This window comes from Hyaena hyaena, unplaced genomic scaffold, assembly GCF_003009895.1.
Source record: "Hyaena hyaena isolate Hyena2069 unplaced genomic scaffold, ASM300989v1 scaffold_790, whole genome shotgun sequence".
NCBI lineage: Eukaryota > Metazoa > Chordata > Mammalia > Carnivora > Hyaenidae > Hyaena > Hyaena hyaena.
Genome location: NW_024081412.1, coordinates 361,618 through 380,246, shown reverse-complemented (window position 1 = coordinate 380,246; position 18,629 = coordinate 361,618). Strand labels below are relative to the sequence as shown.

General features: G+C 40.1%; 1 pseudogene; it reads left to right on the top strand.

Moving 5' to 3' along the window:
* Nucleotides 1-11,413: 11,413 nt before the first annotated feature.
* LOC120221409 lies at nucleotides 11,414-17,821 on the top strand (annotated as a pseudogene).
* Nucleotides 17,822-18,629: the final 808 nt, after the last annotated feature.

Sequence of the window (18,629 nt, the reverse complement as noted above, 5' to 3'; positions counted from 1 at the left end):
TTGTAAGCAACTAAGTTTGGGGATGGTTTGGCAGGCAGGTGAAACACTGAGGACCCCTCGAATATTAAATATCACAGTTATGTGAAACCACAAGATAAATATGGTGAATTTTCCAGAGCATTAATATTATTAGACATTTTAAAAGAAAATATTTAAATAATTCAACTGAGAACTAAATGAAAGCATGCTTTCAGTATAATAAACTAACCTAATAGAAAAATGTAGACAAAATTTTGTAATGAAACTCAAGATTAGAAATAATTGGCATGCTCTGGTACACTGCTCTATATTATGGTAAGTGTGTTGACATTCACTTCTCTCTGCTTTTAAGAGTAGTTTGTGGGAAAGTGAGAGAAACACTCTTAAAGAAAACAGAATAGTATGTGTGCTTTTCAGGTACTCTTTCAAAAGTATTACTCTACCAGGAAACCTTTAGAAATCTATTGGTCTGTGCTGTGAATATAGTGAGACTCTTTCTTTTGTGGGGATGGCAAGGTACAAAATAATTTTATTATGCTCTATGATGAATTGCCCCCAGTGCAACATCCTATCACTAACATTTCAAAAAGATTCACAGGCAAAACAAAATTTCAGTTGATAAATGGGAAAGAATGATTGAGAAATCTTTATGCATCTCACACATATAATATATGGCTAGCTAAAATTGCCTGTCACCTAGCATTTAAATGTAAAATACCTCATACTAGTTTGTTAAATGCATAAGCAATCAGACAATCATTTAGCTGCAGTTTCTATGGGAGGCTTTCAGACAATGCACAAGTATGAAGCTGACTACAATACAAGGTGGTGGAGGACAGAAAGATGCAATGCTTATATCAGCAGTGGGTTTAATCTTCATGCCTGGACTGAATTCCAACTCTTGATTGGGTTTCGACCAATAGTAATTTAGAATTTGTGGAATAGTGGTAACAAAAAACCTTTTACCCCCCCCCTTTAAGAATAACCTCAATTACCTTTGGCAAATTTTATAGCCACAATTTTACATATTTAAAATTGTGTTTCTGGGGCGCCTGGGTGGCTCAGTCAGTTAAGCATCCAACTTCGGCTCAGATCTTGATCTCACAGTTAGTGAGTTCAAGTCGCCCCATTATTGGACTCTGCATTGACACTGTGGAGCCTGCTTAGGATTCTGTCTCTCTCTCCTTCTCTCTTCCCATCCCCCACTCACGCTTTTTCTCTCTCTCAAAATAAATACACTTAAAAAGATAAAATAAAAAATAAAATTGTGTTTTCAACTCAAAGGATGGATATCCTTTACTCAAAGAACCTCCTGATACATATCCATCACATCAAAGTTAGTTGGAAAACCCTGAATTCCTTGACCAACATTTTGTTGGAGGGATCTTAAACCAGCATTACCCTGAAGACATTTATAGGATATTTAAAATGTTTTTATAACATCAAAAAAAATTAAAAAGGGAAAATGTTCAATATTACCTAAAATAATTATAATGTTCTATTTACCATTCACACAAATTCCTAATTCTATTCATTAGTATTTGTCCAGCCTCATCCACACCATACTCAAGATTACTGAGCTCAAGCCATAATAAAAATGAGACAGAGCAGGAAAAGGTTTCTAGCAGCTAAGACACTGCTTTGCAAGAGATGAAAAGTCCAGAATCTTTCCCCTGCATTTAAGTTACTCTTGCAAGAAAGAATAACTTAACTTTGAATAACATAACTATTTTACTAAACCACTTACTGCTTTCAGCAGCAAAGATTTTTAGACTATTTCTTACAATAAGTAGATGCACCACTGCTAGAGATTATGTGATAACTGGTGAAACAGTCATTTACTGGATGCTCTAGGCAAAATGACCTGGCATCCACTTTCTCAAGGTGTCCAACCTTAGTAGACAGCTCTTTAATTCAACAAAGGGAAAACCAAGGTCTTCCCAAGAAACCTGGATAATACATACTCTGGAAACATCACTGACACCCATAGAGGATCTGCCTTTAACCAGTAAAGGTTTTTCACATAATAATTACAGGGTTTGTAAAAGATTCAGGTAGTTGATTAAGCAGAATTGCCTTATTACAGAGTCATTAGTCATTGGGACTTGTATAGAACAGGGAATGACATGTATTCTATGTTTTCTTTGCACTTCTTTCTGAGATTAATTGTTTAGCATAGCCAAACAATTGTGCCACTCCCAGTTCTGGAAAACAGTATGGAGGTTCCTCAAAAAATTAACAATAGAACTCCCCTATGACCCAGCAGTAGCACTGCTAGGAATTTACCGAAGGGATACAGGAGTGCTGATGCATAGGAGCACATGTATCCCAGTGTTCATAGCAGCACTCTCAACAATAGCCAAAACATGGAATGGATCAAGAAGATGTGGTTTATCTATACAATGGAATACTACATGGCAAAGAGAAAGAATGAAATCTGGCCATTTGTAGCAACATAGATGGACCTTGAGGGTGTTATGCTGAGCGAAATAAGTCAGGCAGAGAAGGACAAATACCATATGTTTGCACATATAGGTGTATTAGGAGGAAGTTAACAGAGGATGAAGCCGGAGAAGAAGGGGAAAATAGTTGGGGAGAGGGAGGGAGGCAAACCATGGGAGATTCTTGAATGCTGAGAACAAACTGAGGGCTGGGAGGGGAGAGGGGACGGGGGGTGATGGGCATGGAGGAGGGCACTTGTAGGGATGAGCACTGGGTGTTATATGGAAACCAACTTGACAATAAACTACTTAAGGAAAAAAAATCAGATGTACCGATTGCTTTTTTATTTTCCTAAAGTATTACCACTGTCTTTCATGTTCCCCTCATTAACAATATCAAATGTTTTTAAAATAATATGAGCAGTTAAGTACACAAATTTGACCATATATTTTTAATATTTATTTATCTTTATTGAAGTATAATGAACATAATGTTATATGAGTTTCAAGTATGCAAGATAGTGATTCAATAATTCTATACATTTCTCAGTGCTCATCAAGTGTCCTCTGAATCCCCTTTACTCTTTCATCCATCCCTCACTTACCTCACCTTTGGTACACAGTTTCTTTTCTACTTTTAAGGTTCTTTTGTTTGTTTCTTTCTTTCTTTTCCCTTTGTTCACTTGTTTTGTTTCTTAAATTCCACATATGAGTAAAATCATACAGCATTTGTCTTTGACTTACTTATTTCACTTAAGATTATACCTTCTGGGTCCATTCATGACATTACAAATGGCAGGGTCTCATTCTTTTTCATGGCTGAACATTATTCAAAAGGGTATCTACACCTCTATGTTTATTGCAGCATTATTTACAATAGATGAGACATGAAAGCAATCTAAATGTCCATCCATAGATGAATAGACAAAGAAGATGTGAGATAGATAGATGATAGATAGATTGTAGGTGAGTGATAGATAGATGATAGATAGATAGATAGATAGATAGATAGATAGATAGATAGATGATAGATGATAGATAGGTAGATAGATAGATAGATAGATAGATAGATAGATAGATTGATAGAATCTTTCTTTTAACCTCCAGACCCCACTAGTATACAAAGCCTTCCTTGACAAACTAAAGATAACTGTCAAAAATTCTCCTACTTCCCTGTTTGTTTACTCCAACTTCTGAAACATCACATAACCATCTCTCGACAAACACACACTTGATTCTTGAATTTATTTTTTTATGTCCACACCCTATACTAAATAATACTATGCCAGCTACGAAGCTACCATGTTTCAACATCAAGTTCCCCCCTCAAGATTCTTCTTTGTGATGCCAAGTTAGGACGCCAAGAACAAAATGATTTTGCTTGTCAGCTACTTCCTGTAAACACATCCAGTGGGAAGCACTGCAGTCAGTCTGTGGGGATGGAGGAAAGAGGACTTTCACTATCTCATTTCCCTTTGTGTCTCAGTGCTTCCTCAACAAGGCTGCCTCACCTTGGCAGCAGCAACTGACTCCTGTTTCCACACCTGCAGAACCAGCCTTTCCTACCCCTTTGGACACCACCAGCAACCCAGAACAATGCTCCCTTCCCAGAAGCTGGGACTCAGCTCCATGGGACCCTCTCCAAACATCCAAGTTCTAATAAAGCCAACTACCTGTTTGCTGCAGTCACTTTCCATATGAAAGCTTTCTGTTGTTTTTCTCTTTTCAGAGAGCCAATCCCTAACTTCTTTATGTTAAATCCCCTCCATTAAAACAAGGGTCTAGTTTCTGCTCCATGGCTGCGTTCTGACTGATACACCTGTATGTTATTTAGATGTTGATCTCACTGCTCTGAGGTATGACTCTTACCTGACAACTCCTTAATTAGAATATGTATCATAGTTTCAGGTGCAGAAAGACACTTAATAAAAGTGAGTTCAGAGTAACACAGACATTCTTGTACCTGAGGTATCAATAATAAAACAGTGAAACTTTAGAATAATAAAACAATGAGTGTTCCATAAGCCAAGCAAACATTCCTAATAAATTTTAACTTGATAAATGAGGGATGTCTTGCAATACAAATAGTGCATGATGCTGAATGTCACATGGCCACAACAGAGCCAATTGTTCTTGAAATTTGCTTTGGTATACAAGTGCCTTGGAGTACAACCATGGTTCCAGAATGAATTATGCCTGCATACCAAGGTTTTACTGTAATTCCTAAAATGAGCCTTATGTGTCTGTTAAGGTAATTCTTGATACAGCTAAACATCACAAAGTTGAAAACACATACCTTTTGCTCATTTATGGCCACAGAAGTAACTTTTCTATCCTGAGAGATTGGGTTCCAGGGATTCTATTCCAAAGTATATCTTCTTTTTAATTTTTTAAAATGCTTTATCTATTTCTGAGAGAGAGAGAGAGTATGAGCAGGGGAGATTCAGAGAGAGAGGGAGACACATAATCTGAAACAAGCTCCAGGCTCTGAGCTGGCTGTCAGCACAGAGCCCGACGTGGGGCTTGAACCCACGAACCGTGAGACCATGATCTGAGCTAAAGTCGGACGCTTAACCGACTGAGCCACCCAGGCTCCCCCCAAAGTAAATCTAATCCACCGAGAATGTTGCCCCATAGAATGGAAAATGAAATTGAGCCTTTAACCCATGACCCTATTTCTGAAACTTACTCCTCAAAGATGATGGGAGGAGAAAGAGATGAAAACAGACTTCACTATATCCGAGGCACCACTATGAATGCAACACTAACCCTTTTTAATCTCAAAATAGCAAAATGAGACAGATATAATCATTATCTGCATTATTACACATAATGGAAAGTGAAGTGGCTTACCCATGGTGACACAGTGAGTGAAGTATTGGGATCTCTATGTGCTTGGTGACCAATTGTTCACTCCAATCAGGTGTACAGCAATCCAGTCCAATGTTAACACTACTCTGTAGTTACCACAAAGCCTAGAGGTGTAAGGGTCTCAGTCTCACAGGATGAGACTTCAAATGCCAGCTGCAAGTCTCAGGGGCCACCCACAATTTTGCATGATTTATCTGTAAACTCTGGCTTTCCTACAATCCATCCTTTGGTTCAATGATTTGCTAGAAGAACTCACACTACCCACTAAGAAGTGTTATGCTTATGATTACCAATTTATTAAAAAGATACAACTCAGAAACAGCCAAATGGGAGAGATGCATAGACAGGGTTCAGCTTCATGATGGGGGATGCAGACCTTCCATGTCTCATCCCTATGGAATAGGTGCACCACCTTCCCAGCACATCATGTGGGGACTTCTGTCAAGCCTCAATGTCCAGAGTTTGTCAGGGAGGGGGGGTGAACACATAGGCATGAGTGATTAACTTATTGATTTCTGACTTGCTGGGTCTCCAGCCCTTTGCCCTTCCTCATAGGTAGGGGATTGGGCAGAAAGCTTGGTGTAATCACATGCTCATCTTTAGGGTGTGGCCAGCTCCTCTCTTGAAACTACACAAGAACCCACCATAAATTACATTAGCATAAACCCAGGTATGTTCAAAAGACCTTTAATGAACAACAAAAGACACTCCTATTACTCAGGAAATCTGAAATGTTTTTCGAGTTCTGTGCCAAACACTAGAGTAAAGACTAACTGTATTTATTATACCACAGACCCTGACTATAGAAGCCTTATGTTAAACTTTACAAGGTATTGAAATAAAGAGAACCAGAAGGCATGAGAAGAATGAGAGGGGGGAAATCCAACCACAGGGGAAGTGAAAAGCATCCCTACGGGACCCAACCTATACCTGCCTAGAACATTAGAGCTACACCTGGAACAAAGTAGCACAGGTGCCATGGAACAGAGAGGAGGAAGAGACAGTCATCCATCCATGGATTTCCAGGCCATGAGGCTCCAGTAGGTAGCATGTCACAATGACATGAGATGAGGGGCTTGGAGTAAATCCTAGGAGCTCAAAGGTCTCCAAGAAATAAACCCCTCACACCTTTTAGGCAGGGATTCACAGCTGTCTCTGGCTCAGCTCCAACAATCCAGAAGACTCCAGGGCCTTGGTTGCTCCCATCCTGATGCTCAGTTCCCACTGGGCACAGACTGGCAGGAAATCTGTAATCCATTCTTCCTCCAGAGGTCCTGTAAAACCTGAGGTCTCAAGTGCACACTCGTGCTCATGCTCAGGAGGCTTACACTTTGTGGCCACCCTGTTGCTCCAATTAGAAAGGTGAATAGGAGGTGAGGTGCCTAGGTGGCTCAGTCAACTGAGGATCCAACATCAGCTCAGGTCATGATCTCATGGTATGGAGTTTGAGCACAGCATCAGGTTCTGTGCTGACAGCTCAGAGCCTGGAGCCTGCTTCAGATTCTGTGTCTCCATCTCTCTGTCTCTGTCTCTCCCAAAAATGAATAAACATTTAAAAGAATTTATAAAAGTGAATGGTATTTGCAAAGAGGGAGGCTGAGGATACATACCCAAGCTGCCACCTTCCTGGATTCCCCCCTGCCACCACTACCTGCCCAGGCTCTTCATGCCAGACTTGCAAGGCACCACCCTCCCCTTTCTTGATTTTACATATATATATATATATATTTTTAAGTGAGCTCTACACCCAACATGGAACTTGAACTCATGACCCCAAGATCAAGAGTTGCATGTTCCACTGGGTGTTATATGGAAACCAACTTGACAATAAACTATTTGTAAAAACAAAACAAAACAAAACAAAAAACTGATCTGCTGGCCCACAGTCCACTTCCTTCCAATTCAACATGCAGAACTGACAAGAAACAAGTGTTGGCAAGGATGTGGAGAAAAAGGAACATTCTTACACTGTTGGTGGGAATGCAAACTGGCACAGCCACTGTGGAAAACAGTATAGAAGTTCCTCAAAAAGTTAAAAATAGAACTACCTTCTGATCCAGTAAAAAAAAAAAAAAAAAAAGAGTTATATGCTCCATTAACCAAACCAGACAGGGACCCCTAGATTATAATTTTTAATGTTAAAAATAAGAAAGTAGCATTTTTTAAACAAAAAAAGTGATTAAAAACAACTCCCATACAGACACTTTGTGCTATTCATAATTCTTAGTGATTTTTTGCACTTCTCAGAAAAAAAATTTTAATTTTCAGAAATACATCATAGTTGTTTTGTTTCATTTCAAATTTTATTTAAATTCTAGTTAGTTAACATACACTGTAATTTTAGTTTCAGGAATAGAATTTAGTGATTCATCACTTACATATAACACCCAGTGCCCATCCCAGTAAGTGCTCTCCCTTCATTTAACCCATCCCTTGGCCACCTACCCTCAACAATTCTCACTTTTCTCTCTATATTTAAGAGTCTCTTATGATTTGAAGAAGTGGTGTTTTAAATAAGAGTTTTAAGTGGAAGGAAAATGGAGCAAGTTGCCACCATGATTGCTGAGATGCAGATTCTAGGAAGACAATCTTCTATTAGAGCAAGAGGCAGGAGAGCCAGCCCAGGCATGACCATGTGGGACCCACTCTCAGTTCAGGCACCGGATGCATGGGGTGCCTAGCTTCACTCTGGGATCAAATCCACTCCATGCCTGACCATAATAGCTGTGGAAACAGGTCTAGTTGGATGGCCCTGACTTTATGCAAACTTCTAGTCCCTTTCACCTCCACCTGCTCTTCTTACAGTTAATGACAATTCCCTTCTGATTGCCCAGGCAAAGGGGTCATTTTCTTGACCTTCCATTTGGTTTTACTGGTTTATTTGCACCCACTCACCAGGGTGTTTCTATTTTTGCACCAGCATTACCAGGGTATTATTTCTGTCTTTCTGGAGACATAATTGACATATAACATTCATTATCATTTTAAGGTATCTAACATAACAATTTGATATATGTATATACTTCAAAATGATTACAATAAGATTCATTAACAACCAGCACCACACATGTTTGCTGGTTTTCCTTGAGATGAGAACTTTTAAGATCTACTCTTTTTGGGGGTGCCTCAGTCGGTTAAGTGTCCAACTTCAGCTCAAGTCATAATCTCATGGTTTGTGGGCTCAAGCCCCATGTCGGGCTCTGTGCTGACAGCTAGCTCAGAGCCTGGAGCCTGTTTCAGATTCTTTATCTCCCTCTCTCTGCCCCTCCCCTGCTCTCTCTCTCTCTCAGAAATAAAACATTTAACAAAATTAAGATCTACTCTTTTAACCACTTTCAAATATGTATTGCTAGCTATAGTCCTTATGTTGTATATTATATCCCCACTACGGATTTATCTATACCTGGAAGTTTGCACCTTGTGATCACTATGTTTTAATGGCTGTGGCATCATAAAACTTGTAACATCTGGTCAGGAAAATCTCCTTGGCTTGTTTTTCTCTTTTAAAAGCTTCTCTCCTTGGGGGCACTGGAGTGGCTCAGTCAGTGAAGCGTCCAACTTCAGCTCAGGTCATGATCTCATGGTCCATTAGTTCAGGCCCCATTTCAGGCTCTCTGCTTGACAGTTCAGAGCCTGAAGCCTGCTTCAGATTCTGTGTCTCCCTCTCTCTCTCTGCCCCTCCCCTGCTTGCATTCTGTCTCTATCTCAAAAAATAAATAAACATTAAAAAAATTTTAAAATGTCTCTACTGGAATCCTTTCACATGTATATGTGTTTAAAAACATCAAGTTGTACACCATAAATATATTCAATGTTTATTTGTCAATGCCTCAATTAAGTTGGGTGATATACATATGGCATAATTTTCTTTTCAATTTTTCTCAGTGTTTTCTCCTCCCCAGAGAATGTGCATTCTTACTGAAATGTAATTTTATACTATATGATTAGTTCATTTAAAATGTTAAATTCAGGGGCGCCTGGGTGGCTCAGTCGGTTGAGCGTCCGACTTTCGCTTAGGTCATGATCTCGCAGTTCGTGGGTTCGAGCCCCGCGTCGGGCTCTGTGCTGACTGCCAGCTCAGAGCCTGGAGCCTGTTTCAGTCTGTGACTCCCTTTCTCTCTGACCCTCCCCTGCTCACGCTCTCTCTCTCTCTCTCCTAGAAATAAATAAAAATATTTAAAAAAATGTTAAATTCAAAAATGAAGGAAGGAAGGAAGGAAGGGAGGGAGGGAGGGAGGAAGGAAAGAAAGAAAGAATTCAATGACTTTTTGCATAGTCACAGAGTTGTAGATTCATCACCACAATTTCAGAATTTTTTACCTTAAAGAAACCCCACTCCCAAAACGACCATGCCATCACACACAGACACCCAGCCCTAGGCAACCATTTACACTCTGTCTCTATAGATTTTCTTATTTAGGACATTTCTCTGAAATATTTTCATGTGTGTTTTTCATTCTCTGTGATTTCTCATGCCCCTAGAGTTTCCCCACTAAGATTGAAACATCCATTGATTCAGTGGTAAACACACACACACACACACACACACACACACACACACACACATTCTTAACTCTGGTTGTTATTTTTAAACTCCTACATGGAGTTTATGATTATTTGTGGGTCAGGGATGTGGTGGTCTCCACTGTGTGGTTCTGCAGGGTCTCTCCCTCAGCTCCATTCCACTGGCCAGATATGTCCCACAGAAACAGATTCAGAGGCCCTGACTTGTTGTGGTGTTCCACAAAATCTACTAGTAAAAGGATACTTGTTCAAACTTTTCAAACCCAAGACTCCAGAAGCAGAAAACAAAACAGAACCAGAAGTGACAACCTTCCATCACTTCCTTTCCCACATGTCAGGAGCCTTCATACATCGTCATGCTCTCCTTCATTATCCTTATTACCTTCAAGCAATTCTTGTTCTTTTTTTTTTTTTTAAGTTTTATTTAAGTAATCTCTACACCCAATGTGGGGCTTGAACTCACAACCCCAAGATCAAGAGTCACACACTCTATTGACTAAGTCAGCCAGGCACCCTAGTTTTTGTCTTTCTTACTTTCTCTTCTTGGGCTCCCAAACATAGTCTTCTTATAGCTAGTGTTTCTTTAGGGTCCTGATAATTGTGAGCAGGAGAGGAGTTTTCCATAGCACTCCAGACCTGCATATCTTTCCACAACTAAATATGAGGCAAAAATGTGTATGAAGTAGCTATAAACTGTAATGCTGGTGACATATATAGATATAGATAAAGATATAGATACAGATATAGATATATTTCAGTTTGCATGTGACTTTATGACCACACATAAAACCTTGACAATGACAACTGCAGGGACATAAGGTGTATACAATTTATTATGATGAATTTTCTTCTACAAGCATATATAAATTTTAGAATAAATAATATATGGGACACCTGGGAGGCTTGGTCAGTTAAGCATCTGACTCTTGGTTGAGAACTAGGTCACGATCTCGCAGTTTGTGGGATTGAGTCCCACATTGGGCTCTGCACTAACAGTGCAGAGCTTACTTGGGATGCTCTCTCTCTCTCTGCTCTCCCCCACTCTGTGTCTCTCAAAAATAAACACTTAAAAGAAAAAGTAACACATAAAAAACCCTTTCCCTTGGATCTCAAAGTCTTTTCTGAGCATCTTTGTCTTTTTTTCCATGAGGAAGAAAACACTGCATTCTGAATCCAAGCAGTTGAGCAGAGAAAAGCATAAGGCTGGGAACCATACTGAGGAGAAGACTCCAAAGGCCAATAGGATTTATTGAGCCCTCTATTGACAGAATTGGCTTATGAACAAAAGAAGTCTGATTTAAGCAGCATGGAGGGAAGTCCTTCGTGGTATGACTCCATGGGTCCGCCATCTCTAATGGCTCAGAGCAGGCGCAGATAAGTACCGCGGTGACTGAGAACTCGCCATAGGAGACATTCAGATGAAGGGCTAATTTCCATCTGGGATGTGGTCCCAGTGGCCTTATCAGTCTCAGCAAGCTGAGTCTTCCTGAGGTAGGCAGGATATTTCCAGGGGACTGGTGGCTATGATCTCTCCATGATTCTGTGCACCAAGACGTTCATAGAAGCAGGTCTCTAATTCTAGCCCCCCTTCAACAACTATGGTGTTCTGGAGGTAAGTCATTTACTCTACTGCTCAAGCCATGACCAAGCCTGGACTGAAATACCATACCATAAAATCCTATGAAAAAAGCTGCAGGAACCTCACGGATGCCTTTGAGAATGGCTATGACTGAGAGGGTGAGGGGGAAAGGAACATATTCCAAGCACATATTCAAAAGGGATTGAGATTAGTGTGTGTGTTTTCCCTAGTCAATGGTTCTCCGGATATTCAGAAACTTCAGAAATCCACATCTGCAGTTAAGGACAGAGTATTTTGGTATTTGCATGGAGTCTCCAATGCCAGACACTTGCCACAATAGGTCAACATTTGGCTTAGCCATTTGTAAGAAAATATAGATACCCTTCATATGAGAATGAAAATGGGATTGGGCATGAAGTTAGATGAATAAAAGTGAAAAAGTAAGACACATTTACTTTATTATTAATAGTTAATATCATTTTACAATATACTAAATTAATATTAATGATTTTAAATATTAATAACAAAAACTCAGGCAGGAATGCATTGGTGATACAAACTGGAAATTGTTGGCAATTCAAGTATTTAGATGCAGATGGCGAGATAAATGTTACCTATATTAAATCACTAGGTAGCAGCCAAAAGAACATTTGCCTAAATTCCAAGTAGCCGATGTTAAACTAATTTCTGAAGGTGGGAACTATTGCACGTGCATGTGGACAGGCTGAATGAGGTCAGCAAATGGCACAGTTGGGGAATTGCCAGAAGTTAGAGAACAACCAAAGATCTCTGTGCAGGGTGCAATGGGTACCTAGTTTAACCCTGAGTCCATAATGTCCAACACAGAAACACTTCTTAGTTCCCAAGAATGTGCACAAAGTCCAGGTGAGACATTGCTCTTTCCTCAGTTGGCATTCCTTTTGTTGTTACTCTGCTGTGTTTTAGATTTGCCTGACTCACCCAAATGTATACCTAGATTCTCCAATGTCTGTCACCATCTGTAACCACAACTTTCTTTAGTTTAGGCTCTGACTAGGGTTTTACATGAATTATCAAGACTGGACAGGTAAGACAGATGGGTCAGGAAAGGGAAGTGTAGGGACCAGTTTCCTGAGGAGAAACCACAGAACCATTGCCTTGGGGTACTGGCAGAGTTCAAGTCCAGAGCACAGCCTGTGGGAACACACAGTGTTGGTGGCATAGGAAGGACTTGGAATGAATGGAGAGAGGTGTCCATAGCCTACTCTAACCCAGCTTTCACAAACAACAACATCAGGAGTACAAATACCAATAGTGATAACGTCTCATACCAGCAGATTGTCACACAGGGTCACAGAACACCAAAGTGACATAGTTAACATGTTCTTATCAGCAATTTGAAAATATCCCTGGGATACTTTTGATATTCAACCCCACAAGAAGTTGAGATGTGTAAACATGTATTATTAGAGGGGAAAAAAGCAGCCAGCTTTACGGAGTGAAGCCCAAATGAGACAAACATGTCTACTAAATTAATATGCTTTAAGATCAACTGGTCTAGGCTTTTCCGAATGTGGAAAGAGAGCTGCTAAGTGGCTGTCTGCTTCCAGCCTCTGTTACAACTTCATATAGGAGAACATGACATGCACTGTCATTAAATACATCATTAGTTCTCAAAAGTATGGTGGTTTCATCAATGATAATGGAAATACCACTCAATGACACATTAGATGTCAAATTCTGCTCTTTAGAAAAAGGACACCCCTTTTTTTTATTACACCTCTTATTTACTTATTTTATAACTGAAAATGGGTAACCTTTGACCACCTTCCTGTAATTCACCCTATCCCCTACCACAAATCTGTGGTAATCACAAATCTGATCTCTTACCCCTCACCCCTGATTTTATTTTTAATTCATTCTGAAACAGAATATCATAGATATCTGAACATTAAAATTAGGCTACTTTTAGGTTGCCTTTTATTCACAAGATTACTTTGAGTTCTAATTTCCTCATTTACATGGGGGTGTGATGATAAAGCTCAATAACTAATTATTTTTATATAATTTATTGTCAAAAAGTTCCCATACAACACCCAGTACTTATCCCAACAAGAGCCCTCCTCAATACTCATCACCCACTTTCCCCTCACCCCATCCCCCATCAACCCTCAGTTTGTTCTCTGAATTTAAGAGTCTCTTATGGTTTGACTCCCTGTCTGTTTTTATCTTATTTTTCCTTCTCATCCCCTCTATCCATGTTTTATTTTTTATTTTTTATTTTATTTTTTAAATATTTTTTTTATTTTTTTTTTACAAATAGTTTATTGTCAAATTAGTTTCCACATAACACTCAGTTCTCATCCCCACAAGTGTCCTCCTCCATGCCCATCCCTCCTCCGCCACACATCCATCAGTCCTTAGTTTTTGTCAGCATTCAAGAGTCTCTCATGGTTTGCCTCTCTCCCTTTCCCCCACCATTTCCCCCCTTCTTCTCCCCCATGGTCCTCTGTCAAGTTCCTCCTAATCCTCCTATACGTGCAAACATATGATATTTGTCCTTCTCCGCCTGACTTATTTCGCTCAGCATAACACCCTCAAGGTCCATCCATGTTGCTACACATGGCCAGATTTCATGGTTTCTCATTGCCATGTAGTATTCCATGGTATAGATAAACCACATCTTCTTGATCCATTCGTCCGTTGATGGACACTTAGGCTCTTTCCATGTTTTAGCTATTGTGGAGAGTGCTGCTATGAACATTGGGGTCCATGTGCTCCTATGCCTCAGCATTTCTGTATCCCTTGGGTAAATTCCTAGCAGTGGTATTGCTGGGTCATAGGGGAGTTCTATATTTTTTTAATTCCACATATGAGTGAAATCATATGCTATCTTTCTCTGCCTTATTTTGCTTAACACAATACACTCTAGTTCCATCCATGTTGTTGCAAACGGCAAGATTTTGTTCTTTGTGATCGCCAAGTAATATTTCATTGTATAAACATACCACATCTTCTTTATTCATCAGTCAGTGGACATTTGGGCCCTTTCCATACTTTGGCTATTTTTGATAGTGCTGCTATCACCATTGGGGTGGATGTGTCCTTTTGAATCAGCATCTTTCCATCTTTTGAATAAATATCTAGTAGTGCAATTGCTGGGCCTCAGGGTAATCCTATTTTTAATTTTGGGGTGAACCTCTGTAGAGTTTTCCAGAGTGGCTGCACCAGTTTGCAATCCCACCAACAGTGCAAAACGTTTCCCTTTCTCCACATCCTTGCCAACATCTATTATTTCCTGAGTTGTTAATGTTAGCCTTTCTGAAAGGGGTGAGGTGGTATCTCATGTGATTTTGATTTGTATTTCCCTGATGATGAGTGATGTTGAGCATCTTTTCATGTGTCTCTTAGCCATCTGTGTGTATTCTTTGGAAAAGTGTCTATTCATGTCTTTTGTCCATTTCTTCACTGGATTGTTTTTTTAGGTGTTGAGTTTAAGAAATTATTAATAGATTATGGATAGTAACTCTTTATCCAATATTTCATTTGCAAATATCTTTTCCCATTCCATTGGTTGCCTTTTAGTTTGTTGATTGTTTCTTTCACTGTATTGCAGCATTATTTAGAATGGCCAAGATATGGAAGAAACCCAAGTGTCCATTGATAAGTGAATGGATAAGGAAGATGTGAAACTTCTACATTGGAATATTATCCAGTCATTTTAAAAAGGATGAGATAGTGTCATTTGTGACAACATGGATGGACCTACAGTGTATTATGCTAAATGAAATAAGTCAGAATGAGAAAGACAAATACCAATGATTTCACTCAAGTGTGGAATCTAAATAAAAAAAAGAGGAGAAAAAATAAACAAACAAAAACAAAATCAGGACTATAAGTACACAGAACGAACTGATGATTGCTAGAAGAGAAGAGGGTGGGCAGATGGGTAAAAAGGGTAAGAGGGAGTGGAAAATACAGACTTCCAGTTATGGAATGAAGAAGCCATGGACATAAAAGGCACAGCAGAGGGAATATAGTCCATAATACTATAATAGTGATATATGGAGACAGATGGTGGCTCCAGTTGTGCTGAGCACTGCATAACGTATAAACCTGCTGAATTACCATGTTGTACACCTGAAACTGATGTGACTATACTCAACACTGTCAATGATACTCAGAATTTTTAAGGAGCTTTCATCATTAACAGATATTGAATTTTGTCAAGTACTTATTCCACGTGTACTGAACTGATCATATATTTTTTTATTGTATTAATGTAATGTATTGATTGAGTTGCATATATGGAATCATCTTTCCACCCCAGGGATAAGTCCCACATTGATCATGGGCACGATGCATTTAATGTGCTGCTAAATTCAGTGTGCCAGAATTTTACTGAAAATGTTCACCTCTATATTCAAAAGGGATATTGGTCTGTAATTTTCTTTTCTGGTGGTGTCCTTATCTAGATTTTGTATTAAGGTAATACTGCCCTCTTTAAATGAGTTTGGCAGTGTCTCTTACTCTGATTTTTTTGGTAAAGTTTGAGAAGAATTGCTGTTATTTCTTTTATAAATATCTGGTAAAGTTCACCAGTGAAGATATCTGGTTCTGGGCTTTTCTTTGTTGAGAAATTTTTTTATTACTGAATCAATCTCTTTAATATTATTTGATCTATTCAGATTTTCTATGTCTTCCTGATTCAGTTTTGGTAGTTTGTGTGTTTCTCAAATTTTTCTTCATTGTATCTAGGCTGTTCTGTTTGTTGGCATAAGTTGTGCATAGTGGAAAAGGTTAGTTTCATTTTTTTAAATTTTTAACCTTTATTTATTTTTGAGACAGAGAGAGATAGAGCATGAGCTGGAGAGGGACAGAGAGAAAGAGGAAGACACAGAACCTGAAACAGGCTCCAGGCTCTAAGCTGTCAGCACAGATGATGCGGGCTTGAACCCACAGACCGTGAGATCATGACCTGAGCCAAAGTTGGATGCTTAACCGACTGAGCCACCCAGGTGCCCCTAGTTTTCTTTTTTTAAGTTTATGTATTTATTTTGAGAGAGAGAGCATGAGCAGGGGACAGGCAGAGGGAGAGAGAGAGAGAGAGAAAGAATCCAAGCAGGCTCCAAGCTCAGTACAGAGCCCAACACAGGGCTCGATCTCATGAAACTGTGATCAGGCCTAAGCCAAAATCAAGAGTAGACACTTAACCAACTGAACCACTCAGGTGCACTGACAAGAGTTAGTTTTTACATAATTACCTACCACAATCTCATGTTCTAGGAACATCCTAGAACGTGCTAGAATCATCCAAGTTTGTAGAAATTAACAGATGAAAATTTCCAAAAAGGGACAGAGATGAAAGAAAAGCCAGTAAACATGTAGAGAAAATATTAATAGAGAAAGGGCAATTTTCTAAAATCAAAAATCACTTTTCTCTACCTCTTTTAGGTGATGTTCTAACTGATGTGTTATTTGTTTTAGATCCAGGTGGGCGCTGGATAGACATGCCAATGGCACCGTCCCAGATGGCTTCATTCTCTTGGGCTTCTCAGATAACCCCAGGCTAGAAAGGACCCTATTTGTGGCAGTGTCTGTCTTTTACACAGTCACCCTAGTGGGCAACACCACCATCATACTCCTGTCTCACCTGGACCCCCAACTCCACACCCCCATGTACTTCTTCCTCACCCACCTCTCCATCCTGGACCTCTGCTTTACCACCAGCTGTATCCCTCAGATGCTGGTCAATTTCTGGAGCTCTGACAAGACCATCAGCTATCTAGGATGTGCAGTCCAGCTCTACACCTTCCTGGGACTCGGGGCTGCAGAATGTGTTCTGCTGCTAGTCATGGCCTTTGACCGCTATGTGGCAGTGTGCCGGCCCCTGCACTATCCAGTCATCATGCACCCGCCCCTGTGTCACAAGCTGGCATTCCTGGTCTGGACAAGTGGGGTTTTTGGCACATTGGTGCAGTCTCCCTCCACCATGAAACTCCCGTTTTGCCATCACCATCAGGTTGACGACTTTGTCTGTGAGGTCCCTGCACTGATCCGCCTGGCCTGTGGAGACACACGTGTCAATGAGCTTCAGATCTCAGTGATTGGTGCCATCTTCCTGATGGGGCCCCTCCTGCTCATCCTTGTCTCCTATGGCCATATCGCCCAGGCAGTGCTGGCCATCCAGTCCCAGGATGGAAGGAGCAAGGCTTTCCGTACCTGCTCCTCCCACCTGGCTGTCGTTTTTCTCTTCTACTGCAGTGTCACTGCTGTCTACATCTGACCCCGGAGTCATTTTTCCCAGAAGGGAGGGAAGTTCCTAACTCTATTCTACACTGTGGTGACCCCAACTCTCAACCCACTCATCTACACTTTGAGGAACAAGGACATGAAGGGAGCTTTCAGGAGGCTCCTAGGCAAAGACAGAATGGCCACTGAAGAGTGAGGAGAGGCTTAGATTCAAGAAGTCAGGTTTGTCCAGTTCATTTGCTGATTTGCAAGCATGAGGATTCTCAATCAACTCTAACAGAAGTAGTGGCCAATTGCCTGCTTTATACAGACAGTGGTCTAATGAAAAGCAAACGTGATGTAGCTGGAAATATTATTTTTCAACTTAAATGCAGGAGAGACATTGCTCCCAATCAGACTACCATCAGGAAGCAGACACCTTTACCATTATTGAAAAAGTGTGCATAAGGCGTCTAGAGGCTCAGTCGCTTGAACGTCCAACTTTGGCTCAGGTCATGATCTTACACTTTGCGAGTTTCAGGTCTGTGTTGGGCTCTGTGCTGACTGTTCAGAGCCTAAAGCCTGCTTCAGATTCTGTGTCTTCCTCTCTCTCTGCTCCTACCTGGTTCATCCCCCCCCCACCCACCTTTCTCTCTCAAAAGTGAATAAATTTTTTAAAAGTTTTAATAAAAATAAAAAAGAGAGTATTTGTTACAAGAAATTATTAGCTAGATAGATATTAAAAGAGACAAAAGAGGCAAAAAGGAGCAGTCCCTAGTACTAGGGGAACACAAGTAAAGATCGGGAATGTTTGAAACTGATGGCCCTGAGAAGAGGCTCCTAGGAATATAAATTTTCAGACCTCCTACTTTTGAGTCAGGAGCATTTCTGGCTGGGCTGATGACATTGAGGAAATGCTGGTTTTGCTCATCACCCCTTGGGGAATCTTGATTCAACCACTTTTACCGAATCTACTACCCTTACAGATTCAATGAACAAGAAAGAAACCAAAGAAGGAAAGAGGA